The 10,961-nt window shown below is 37.2% G+C and overlaps 1 long non-coding RNA gene across 2 annotated transcripts; it reads right to left on the reverse strand.

Annotated features, from left to right (window-relative positions):
• Positions 1 to 3,107: 3,107 nt before the first annotated feature.
• On the reverse strand, positions 3,108 to 8,365 carry LOC141908728 (uncharacterized). Of its 2 annotated transcripts, none has more exons than XR_012619630.1 (3): positions 7,139 to 8,365; positions 6,146 to 6,329; positions 3,108 to 4,292 (listed from the first exon to the last, which is right to left on the reverse strand). It is a non-coding gene; the product is annotated as an uncharacterized LOC141908728 (long non-coding RNA). The 2 variants fall into 2 exon arrangements; XR_012619629.1 differs by lacking the exon at positions 3,108 to 4,292 and adding an exon at positions 5,519 to 5,628 and having other exon boundaries at positions 6,150 to 6,329.
• Between the last annotated feature and the right edge of the window lie 2,596 nt (positions 8,366 to 10,961).

Genomic DNA, 10,961 nt, shown 5'->3' on the forward strand with positions numbered 1-10,961 from the left:
TAAGATGAGAATAATTTCACTCGCAATATAAACATGAATTCTTTAATCAATTCTAATGGCACGGAAAGGAATTACAGACGTGCTGGTACTAGTACGTAGCACAAAGTACGAGGAGGACGCGTGGAATAAAGAAAACACAATTTTTAAATAAAATAACATCCCTCTTTAGTTGAACGAAATGTTTTTTGCCGGAACAAAAAGTGTTTTTCGGGGGAATGAAATGATTTTTCGTGGTAACGAAAATGTATAATATGGAGACATGGTGAAAAAATATAGTTTTTCTAAACTAAATGTCGGTTAGGGTTAGGCTTACTAACCTGACTTTCTAAGCCAAATCCTAGCCTAGACACTCTAGACAATTAGTCTCAACCGTTTACAAATTAGACATGTTATCCCAGGCCCAATAAAAGCCTTCCTAAAACAATACTTCGCAAAATTACTCTGACAATTACCATTCACAAATTATTCCCAAAGAATAACCCCCTTCAAATTTCCCCAGAATAATAATCCCAAGACAACTCCAAACATGGGTATTCCCGCCACCTCTCCCCCAAATTTACCCTGTTGGAGGAAATTTTGTTAAGGCCAATGGTTAGATGATTTTCGAGGGGATACATCATTGGAGTGTTAGAATATTTTTGCAAAGACGTGATCGATCCACTTGTAGATAATGCTAGTTACAGTACGTATAAGACTGGAACTGGGTAACTGGATGACTGGACAACTGCTCGACTGGATGTTCGGGTGACTATTGGACTGGATGTCCGGATCACTGGATGACTGGCCGACTGGGTAAAATAACCATCATCCCTGTCTCCATTATGACCACATGCACCGTGTTCAGCATCGGCACAATCATCTCCATCACCTCCAGCATCATTATCATCATCACCGTCGTCTCCACCATCCGCACCATCACCTCCAGCATCACAAACATCACCATCATCTCTATCACCAGCATCACCTTCATCACTACCATCGTCCCCACTGTTCCACTATACGCACCAACACATTTTCCACCATCACCAATCTCCATTATCACCACAATTGCCTTCTCTAGCATCACCATAACTAACTTCACCATCATCATTATCTACACATTCACCCTTCTCCGAGATCATCATCATCCCCCACCATCACCATCATCACTTACTTTGCCATCACGTCCATCAACTTCTCCAGCATCGATGACAACATCTTCGCCATTGCAACGACTAAAAGATGTGACAGTGAAATAACGGGGATCGAAACCTGGTAGAAAGCAAGCATGCTAACTAGTAGACCAATAGAACTAGTCCACTTGGCCAGTGGTTATACAGCTTGTCCTATGTGCGTAACACCATCACCACGATCAGCTCCGGCATCACCACCACCTTCTCCATCTCACCATCACCACTACTGCCACCATCACCTTCTCCAGTATCGCCATCACCAGCGTCACCGCCATCTCCACCAGCACCATCACCATCTTCACCACCATCTCCATCATTACTATCACCACTATCATGACTACCATCTCAATCTGCCCCATTACCACGATTTCTCGCTTCATCTCTCCTCATGATGATCAATTCTATCAACACCACCACCATCTCCGCAATCATCCCCATCATCCTCGTAATCTTCTCCGGTCATCTAGTCACATAGACGACCAGTTGTACAGTCATCCAGTCACTCGGTCACCCAGTAATCCAGCCAACCAATCAGCTGCGCATATACTCTGTAGATAGTTGATATGAATGAATATGTGATTCGTCCTGGAACGACTTAACCGTAATCTACACGTGGGTCATACTTTTAATTTAATCTTTAAATGTAACTATACATGTTGCCTGAGTATATTAAATCTTTACATAAGATTTACTATTAACAAAACTATACTATTTAAAAATCGTAACTTTATGCCTTAGTCAAGTTAGAATGATACGAAATACGAATGCGTTCTTCACGTCAGATATTTCACCGCATTACTTAAAGGTAGTAAACATTTAACCGACCGAAATAATTACCGAATGGCATTCCATCCAATTAACATATTCCTCTAAAGAAGACACTGAGGAAGGTCTACACATCGCTTTAAGCTTAATGTGTTGGTTGCGCCACCTCGGAGGGCTTTTTCCGAACGACCGGTCGATGACATTGACGGAGTTATCCAGAAGGCGTTTAACCTCCCGAGACTTCAACCACCTGAGGTCTCCGGCTCTATATCCCCCAAAGCATTGTAATTTAATCCAAGCGCCATCCCGAAAAGCAATGGCTTGGTCCCTGTGGCTTAAGACTGTTCTACGTTTCCCCCCTTTAGGTAATTGGCGATCCGACGTACTTTATTACCGAACGAGGGTTCCCTTCGTTGACACATGGGCTAGGGCCTGCTCATATTTACTGAATTTCGCGTACGCTTTTACTTCATTCGATTTTGCCGTGTTTCCCCTTTGGAAGAGCTTATCCCTTCCACTAATTTGAAAATGCTGGCAAGGTTATTGACTATAATATTTTCTACGGTGCTAGTCACTAGACGGGCAATGGCATACATTTAATCTGCATTTACCTGATTCCTTACAAGAAACCTTATGGACCTTGGTTTTTTCGCAACCGTATATCCAGATTGATTAAAAATTGGAAAAATAACCGAGACTTACCTGGAAGTTGAAGGTTGTTTCTAATTCTGTCGAACTGCTGACCAATGGAGAGGTTACATGAGATACGCATGCGTAGATCCGACAGTCAATGTTCAACTTGCGAAATTTATCACAAAGTTACAATGGTGAGGTTAACTGGGTGAGGTTAAAATAAGGGAGTGCATGTAACCTCTCCATTGGTCAGCAGTTAGACAGAATTAGAAACAACCTTCAACTTCCAGGTAAGTCTCGGTTATTTTTCCAATTCTATCTAACTGCTGACGTCATTACGAGGTTCCATGAGATGTTCAAAGTTGTGATAAATGAGTAAACCATAAATTAAAAACAACTATAACGCAAATCTAAAATTTACCAAAACATAACAGCATATATTTGCTTCAAATTTCAGCAACCCAATCTCAGGGTTTCATAACAAAACATATTTACAGCTCAGGCGAATAAAGCAAAATGTTCGCCTAAAAAACCACCAACAACTTATTCACACTAACTGATTTGCAAAAACCACAAAATCCAATCTGCCAAAACCAAGCAGTAAGTTATCTAACAAATAACTACTCAAACTCAATGATTTTTAACAATCTTTCACCACTGCATAAAACAGATTTGTATACACGAATATTCCAATTCAAATTACATTGAAATTTGATTCATCAGCTACAGGTTTCCTGTAATATTTTCTAAACACTGATTGATTTGACCATCCTGCCGTCTTCAATATAGATTGTATAGGCGTATTATTTCTTTCTGCCGCCGTAGTTGCCGCTGACCTAGTACTGTGAGGCGTAAAAATTGTCATGTCAACTCCTGCCCTTGTAAGCATTACTCTTATCCACCTTGACAATGTATCTCTACTTATAGGTCCATGTGATTTCACATATGAAATAAAAAATTTTGTTGTATCACCACGCAATTTTTCTGTTCGATTAAGGTAAACTTTACAATAGTTCACAATACAAAGACGTCTGTCTGGTACATAGGCTTTTAATGTTATCTCGGCCTGATGGAAACCTGGCCTGGACTGTTTTAACAAATCACCAAACCGAATTTTTAACTTGTTTGTGGTAAGCGTTATATTTCTCAAGTCGATCAGATATAGAGACTGTCCTCTCGTTGACCAGTTAACAGCGCCAGTAATAAAACAAACTTTAATGTGAGATCTTTTAGCGACAAACTAACTGCCGGAGACAGGCCTTTCAGGAAATTTAATACTGGTTCCACCGACCAAATAACCCTATTTCTGGGTAAAGCTGGCCTTAAATTAAATATACCTCTCATGAATCGGCTAACTATGGGTACCTGACCAATAGGAGTTTTATCTAGATACAAAAAGGTAGAAAGCGCTGATCTCGCTGTATTAATGGCACTGTAACTTAGGCCTTTAGAATACAACTCAGATAAGAAATCTAATACATTATTTACACTTCCCTCGTAGGGATCAGCATTCCTCCGAGCACAAAAACCGAGCCATTTGCGAATTTGCGTTGAGTATTGATCACGTGAAGACTCTCGCCACGATGCCGTGATAATGTCTCTAACTTCCTGAGAAAACACTCCGTCTGTTGTTGTACGCCCGATATCCTCGCCGCGAAAAGATTCATCTTCGGTAGCTCGCTCATCTGTCTGGACGGATGCGTAAGAAGAGTGCTGTGGACTCTGGAGGATAGGAGAATAGGATAATCAATTAGCATGTTTACACATTTAGAAAACCAATATTGTGTAGTCCAAACTGGAGCCACAATGATTGCCTGAGCACTTTCTAGCTGCTTGGATTTTTTTGTAGCGTCTTGCCCACCAAACAGAAGGGTGGAAACGCATAGACGAACTCTTCATTACACGGTACAGAGAATGCATCAACTGCTTCTGCCTGTGGATCCGGTTTCCAAGAGAAAAACCTTGGAACCTTGTGATTATTTCGGGATGCAAAAAGATCAATAGCTGGCTCACCCCAAATTTGACACAACTTTCTAAACACTATGTCATTCAGGCCCCATTCAGTGTTATCATGGTAAGTACGACTCATAGCGTCTGCCTCAGTGTTTAGGGCTCCTGGCAGATAAGCAGCTGTCAACCATAAACCTCTAGCCTTGCACCAAAGCCAAGTTTCCCTAGCTATAGCATTACATTTTTCCTTTCTGCCGCCCATATTATTTAAGTAGGCGACCGTGACTTGATTATCAATTCTAATCAAGATATGAGTATCTGTTTCCGTTTTACACAAAGCTTGTAGGGTGAAAAGGGCAGCTTTCATCTCAAGTTGGTTTATATGCAAAGCTGCTTCCCAGCTAGACCGATTTCCACCCGTCTTAAGATTTCCTCGTGTTCCTCCCCACCCTATGCCACTAGCGTCAGAAGTGAGGAAAATTTCTGCTGGGGGCCTGGAGATTGGGTGGCTAACTTTCATTACATTTTGAGTCCACCACTGCAGATCCTCTCTGCACTCTTGATTGAGTTTCATTTTTGCGTTATAATTTCCAGCAGAATTTTTCAGCTCTCTTAAGATTGTCACACCTTCTATAGTATAGTTTGCCATACTCAACGGCCTGAAAACTAGCCACCATCGTACCCACTAGAACTGCTAAGTCCTGTATCTTAATAGACTCTTTCTTGAGGGCATTGCTGGCAAGTTTCAAAATTTTTTCCCTTCTTTCTTGAGTGAGGGATATAGTCATTTTTATAGAATCAAAAACCACGCCAGCAAATGTAACCCTTTGAGCAGGGTCCATCATTGATTTTACAGGATGAGTAATGAAACCTGCGCAATCAGAAACCTCATGGGTATCCCTGACAGTCTTTCTGCACAGTTGTAAGGTCTGAGCGACCATAAAACAGTCATCAATCCAGGTAACCAATTGATGCTTCCTCAATTGAGAGAGAATCACCTTGACAATTTTAGTGAACAACCTCGGAGCTGACGTTAGTCCGTTCGGCATGGCATTGTAGGAATAGTATTTATCTCTCCACCTGAACTTGAAATATTTTCTAAATTGGTCTGCAACAGGAATACATTAATACGCATCTTTCCAATCAATAGTGGCCATATAACATTTAGGAGTAATCAAGTTAATGGCAGAATCTAGGGTGTCCATCTTAAAATGATGATATACAATGACCTTATTAAGTTCTGTAAGATCTAAGATAACTCTCAAAGAACCATCTTTTTTATCTCGAGTAAATATGTTGGATACAAATTGGTCTCGTTCTTTTTTCGACTCTTGAATGACACATTTCTGGAGCATTTTCTCTACTTCCAAATCTATCAAATCTATCTTGTGTGACATGGTGACATCGAAACAGTATGGTTTAGGTTCTCTAAACTGGTTGGATACATTCTCAAATTCAATTTCGATGCCCCTAACCAACGACAGGATGTGTCGATCAGACGTTAGAGTTTTCAAAAAATCCAAAAACTGAGCAATTCTGCCAGCTTTAAAATTTTTTACATCTGACTGAGCTTTAGCCAAGATGGACACCTTATATTCATCCCACTCTAGATCAAAACTAGTTACCTGCCTGTTAGCTACTTGTTTCTTTCGGCCTTCTTTTTGGTGCCCTGGTTGCTTTGGTATGACCTCACTCTGTTGCCGCGGCCTCTCTGGTACTGATGGTATTGTTGGTTGGAGGATTGATGACTGGAGTACTGTTGGCGGGAGCGTTGGTATTGGTAATGGTACGCGCCGCCCCCTCGCTTCGCTAAAAAATGAGGTCTCATTTTATAATTCTGTATTTTAGAGTCACGTTGAGAATACTCTTTGTTGAATATGGCGCCAACTTTAGAGGGGTCATTGAGCTCTTTGACCTTATTTGCCAAGTCAACTCCAAATAAAACTTCAGAGGACTCTTTAACACTCTTACTGGCACAAATCGAACGATATTTTGGGTTTATGTGAGGTCTAAGTTTGTAGCGCCTTTGCTCTGCCAACGAGTGTATGGCTGCGCATGAAAGCGCAAACACATCCATCGTCATTTTAACGGCAAGTTTCAGATCATCTTGCTCCTTATTACTGAAAGCTCGATAAAATTCATCAGCTAAATATACGCCAGCATAGGCGGCTTTCGCCATTTTTGTGCCCATTTTTTGCAATTTAACATCATGGCTTCTACATTCTGACGATATCGAAGACCAGATTTCTGGATTGATTGCGGGAGACCCCACAGCGATATTTTCGGTCAGACTAAACTTTGCAGGGATATTTACCTGGGCCGTTTCGCTGGAGGTTCGCCCTGAATAATAGCGCACATTTTTTCTAACTTAGAGTCAATAAGACTGCCCACTTTAGATAGAATCATAGCCTCAATTCCATCAAATTCATGTGAATTTTCATCATGAATTTCAAGCGCCGGTGAGGGATTGCCCCCATTACCACGGTTAGAAGGCTTGTTTTTATCCAACTTTCTGGTACGGGATCTGTCTTACTAATTTTAGCGACTGAGGCACACTCCGCGCTCGACTTATTAGCCGAGTCACCATGATTTTGAGGAAATTGTGAAAGAACACTTACTTCGTCATTCACTGCATTTTTCTTCCATTTCTTCCATTCTTCCATTTCTTTGGCCATGATCGGCACCGGTAAAATTCAAAATGGCGGAGCGGTTCCGACACGCGAACAGTGAACACCAGAAAACAAAATCCAATCGCATCCACCAACAAAAAATTTTGTAACACAATGTCAAACGCCCAGCGTTGCTTAGATGGCCTAACAAGACGATTGCGCCTTATAAGTTAGGTTTTGACACCGATAAACGAAAATTCGATCCCTTCAATCCGAATAATAGAACGACAAAGCACTGAACTTCGCCGGATCAAGCATGCAATTGACTGTCGGATCTACGCATGCGTATCTCATGGAACCTCGTAATGACGTCAGCAGTTAGATAGAATTCGACATCCCCTGGGCTAGCAGAAAGAATGGTTGTTTGAGTGGCACTAGCCCTTGAAGATGTATCCACAGAAGCGTGGCCGTCTATCCCTTTCAGGCCTCGATAACTGAGAAACCTGGGGAAATGATTTCGGATTTCCTGCGGAAAGGGGAGATGGTACCTTGTAAAGTGTTTCAGCTTAAAGCCTGTAATGATCGCATGGCATTAGCATCCAACTTTAACATCCAATTAGATATTTTTGTATATCACTCCATATTTCCGGATCCAGGTAGGCGTCCTGGGGAGAGACGACTCGACTCCATTTATCCAACGGGTTTGAGGCAAAATGGTATGTATGAGATGGACAGATCAATATATCGTTAGTGTAAATCCAAATATCTGCTTGACGATGTCGTTAAAACGGGTGTTTCTCTCGCCTTCTAAGTTCCAAACAGAGATAAGAGCCTTGTTATCGACCAATGTTTCGACTCTCCGGTGTTTCGACTGGCCAACTAATTTCCCGTTGAGAATTCGCAAGCCCTTCAGTTTCCTTTAGCTGTTGTCTCCTGGTAGCCAGTAATCTGTTCAAGGGTACGTGACATGTCCTTCTGTCAGTGGTACCATGCCGTATCCTGACAGGGAAGCATCTGTAGCCAATTGAAAAGAAACGTGCTTTTCCACTCTCCATTTTACAAAACCTTGCCAATCCTCGAGAACCTCCAATGCAACACGCTTAAAGTTACCATCCACCGAAGTAATATGGAAAGTGGGCTTTCAGATCAGAGTACGAGAGTACGAGACACCACTCATCACCACAAGTAATTTTTTTTCCTTATAAATGGGGGAGAATGAACATCAGCCAGAAAACAATAATGCTAATAAAAATCAATATTATTGCCCATATTGTAAAAAATACATCGATAAATCTAATAAATCTTAACATGAAAAATCTTCAAATCATATAAAAAATGTTATAGATTTTGAAACTCCAGAAAATTCCAATGAAAGAAAAGAACGATTAGAAAATATGAATGTGGATGAAATAAAATGTGAAGTTTGTGATGAATTTATAACAAAAAGGAATTATATTAGATTAATAGAATAATATAATAAATTATAATATCTCGAAACAGAAAAACACCGTCAAAATTTGAGAAATAATGTTTTAGGAATAGATAATTTTGATGATAAAACTCAACAAGTAAAAAAACCAACTTCAAAAACTAAATCCATTTCAAATAAACCTTACATGGAAAATGTTAGAAATTATATTGATTCACTAGAAATAAGAGATACAATTGAAATATTAGAAACATTACGTAGTAAAATTGGTCCTGCAGCTATTATATTTAGATTTTTTAAAGGTACAACAATAGAAGATTATAGTAAATTTAATGAAATGATAGAAAAAATACTAGATTTGATAACAGATGTTGAATATCCAAAAATTAGTATCTCTGGGAAAGTAAGTTTTTTAAAGTCAGAAGATAAAATGGATTATGATATTCAAACACTCTCTGAAGAAATAATTTCAAAAACACAAATAAAAGAGAAGTTAGAAAAAATATTTAATGAATTTAAACGTCATATTGAAGAAAGATATTTTGAGGGTTCTGGCTTAACATTGAATGAAATTATATTTTTAGATTTAAATGTTTATAATACAAAAAGAAATAAAACATCAAAAAGTAATAAAATGTTTAAAAATGATTCAAACTTTACAACAGAAAAGGAGTATATTAAAGCATCATCTTATATTAAATTACCATTTACAACAAAAGCAGTAATAAATATTCAAAATGAAGATAATAAATGTTTTCTATGGCCAATTATTAGTTGCTTACATCCAACACAGGAAAATGTTTGTAGAATAACAGATTACCGGAAATATGAAACATTATATAAAATTGATCAATATCCAGTAACTATAAAAATGATTCCTAAAATAGAAAAAGTTAATAATTTAAAAATAAATGTATTCGAATTAATGCAATTACCAAAGACAAAAGGTGAAAATATTAAAGATTATACATTGGAAGCTTTATATTTAACAGAATATTATGATGATGAAAATGCTATAGATTTGTTATATTACAAAAAAGATGAAAATGAACATTATATGTGGTTAAAACAAATTGATTTATTCTTTAGAACAGAAAGTGATCATCATCATAAAATTTATCTATGTAGAAAATGTTTATCTAAATTTATGACTGTGAATACATTATTAAAACATAAAGAATTATGTGATAATAAAGATTTTTGTAAATTAATAATGCCAACAGAAAAGATTATAAATTGAAATTTACTAATCATAAATTCAAAAATATTGTTCCATTTGTAATTTATGGGGATTTTGAATCGTTGAATAAAGAATTAACTGATCAAGATAGAAAAGAAATATATAACAAAAAGCAATTATTAAAATCAATGGATAAAGGAAATGAATTAAACGAAGACACAACACAAGACCCGCCAATTATAAATACAATTAAAAAAGTTCATCAAAGAGCTGCTGCTTATGGAATTTACATCAAATCAAATTATCCCGAATTATATGAAAGTCAATATATTTCTTTTAGAGGTGAAGATGTAGTTAATGATTTTTGTGACAAAATGATTGAATTAGAAAGTGATTTTGCAAAATTATTAAACAAAAATAAAAGAATAGTTATGACAAAAGAAGATGAAATTGATTTTAATTATGCTACTCATTGTTGTTATTGTGAAAAACGTTTTTATTCATTTGATAAAAAAGTTAGAGATCATAATCATTTAAATTCAAAATATCGTGGAGCTGCACATGAAGATTGTAATTTACAAGCTAAGAAAGTTAATTTTGTACCAATATTATTTCATAATTTATCAGGCTATGATACCCATCTATTTATAAAACAATTATCGGGAAAATTGGGCGCAATTAATCAAGAAATAGAAGAATATAATGCTATGAATGGTGTAAATGTAAGAAAATATGATTTTAAACTATTAGCTAAAATATCTGAAAATTATATTTCATTTCAATTTGGTTGCATTAGATTTTTAGATTCTTATAGATTTCGAGCAAGTTCATTAGATAATTTAGCAAAAAGTTTAGTTGATAATGATTTTGTTATAACTCGATATTATTATCCAAATGAACAAGATTTTAAATTATTGAGATATAAAGGTGCAATGCCTTATTCATTTTATAAAACACACAATGATTTTAATGTAACAGAATTATTAAAAGATCAATTTTATGATCAATTAAAAGAGGAGTACGTGAAAGATGAAGTGTTTAATAGAACATTAAATATTTGGAACCATTTTAAGATGAAAAATCATGGTGAATTAGTTGATTTATATTTAAAATCAGATGTTATGATATTGGCTGACATATTTGAAAAATTTAGAGAAGTTAATTTGAATCATTTTAATGCTGATCCTTGTTATTGCTACTCTAGTCCTGGTTTAAGCTGGCAA

This window comes from Tubulanus polymorphus, chromosome 7 (assembly GCF_964204645.1).
Source record: "Tubulanus polymorphus chromosome 7, tnTubPoly1.2, whole genome shotgun sequence".
NCBI lineage: Eukaryota > Metazoa > Nemertea > Palaeonemertea > Tubulaniformes > Tubulanidae > Tubulanus > Tubulanus polymorphus.